We start from the raw sequence: 1419 nt of genomic DNA, 5'->3' as shown, positions 1-1419 counted from the left end.
GAGGCAGTAGGTGACAGGACATGAAACCACCCTGCCTTTCTTATCTTAAAAAAGATCCCTGTCTGTGTCCCAGGTCTATTATGTTTATTTTATACTCTAAGTGGAATGGGTATAGGAGGGAGAATAGATAGCAACTCTATACACTGATTGATACATTACTGGACTACACTACTAATCCCAGTGCTCCTTTACCTTGCCTTCCATACCCTCCAGTATATACCTCAAACCTAACTCCTCACAACTCAAGTGCATTTGCTCCAGAACTGTCAGAAACTCTCAGAAACTCTAAATGATCCCAATGGAATACTTTCTAAAAGGCTGCTACTCAAAGTAGTTTCCATACTAATTACGATTAACTGGCATCTTTTACACAAATGACATCTTGCTGAAAGTAACATTATAAATTACATATTTACCAGGATATTTCATGACAAAGACTAACTAATTCTACAATTATTAAAACACTAAAAAGAAGCCAAACTGCTGTGGTACCAGAATATATTTGGTAGGTGGTTATTGAGAATTACATTGTTCACAAACTTGAATGGATTAGGATGATTAAGTTTATACTCTTTCAAAGAAAGAACGCTTTGCAAAAAATTTTTGATATTCTGAAGTGATAACAAAACAAATACGAATAAGCAACTGTGTACAAAATAATTTATTTCAGCATTATCTAGGCTGGCATTATCTTACAATGAGTTTTTTCCTTCTCAACAGTTACAAATCTACATAGAGTAGGGTGAAGAGAAACCATTTTAATTAGTACTGTTTGTCTAAATAAAATCTCCCTTTTTGAATTTATATTTGTCTTAAAGGAAAGCATTAATATTATAGACGTATTTACAAGGTTCTAAAACATACTGAGTGATTTCATTACTGTTTTCTGTACAAGATAGAACAAAAACTATCCCCCTTCCAAAAAATATTGTTCAGCAATACTACATTTTAATAAACTAAGAACAGTTCAAATTCTCATTTGCTGAGAGATATAAAAATGCATTTAATAGTTAATACATGGCTGTAAGAGTAACAATGTTTAATTTTAACTTGTATTCTGACCTATTATTATGCTCTCTTGACGCACTTTTCAGTATAAACTAGTTGTTAATACTCAAAGCAACTAAGTTAAGAAAGCATAATTCTTGCCTGTGAGATGCTTAACACTGGTATAGAGAGATATATGTTTATCAGTGAATGTCCATGACTCAGAGGCAAATCACTCTTTACTTTCTGAATCTTCTACATAAAACTGAAGTACCCATACTCAACCAGAAAGTATCATTTTCATGATCACCCCAAAAAAGTAAATCATAAAAAAATTATGGTGAAAAAAGAGCAAATAATATTTAAAAATAAAACTCAATATCTGCCAAGAAGAATTTCATACTGTTTTTTGGTTTTGTTTTTTTTCCCCCT

Source organism: Galeopterus variegatus, unplaced genomic scaffold, assembly GCF_000696425.1.
Source record: "Galeopterus variegatus unplaced genomic scaffold, G_variegatus-3.0.2 Scaffold4578, whole genome shotgun sequence".
In the NCBI taxonomy this organism is placed as follows: Eukaryota; Metazoa; Chordata; class Mammalia; order Dermoptera; family Cynocephalidae; genus Galeopterus; species Galeopterus variegatus.
This window is presented reverse-complemented; position numbering follows the sequence as displayed.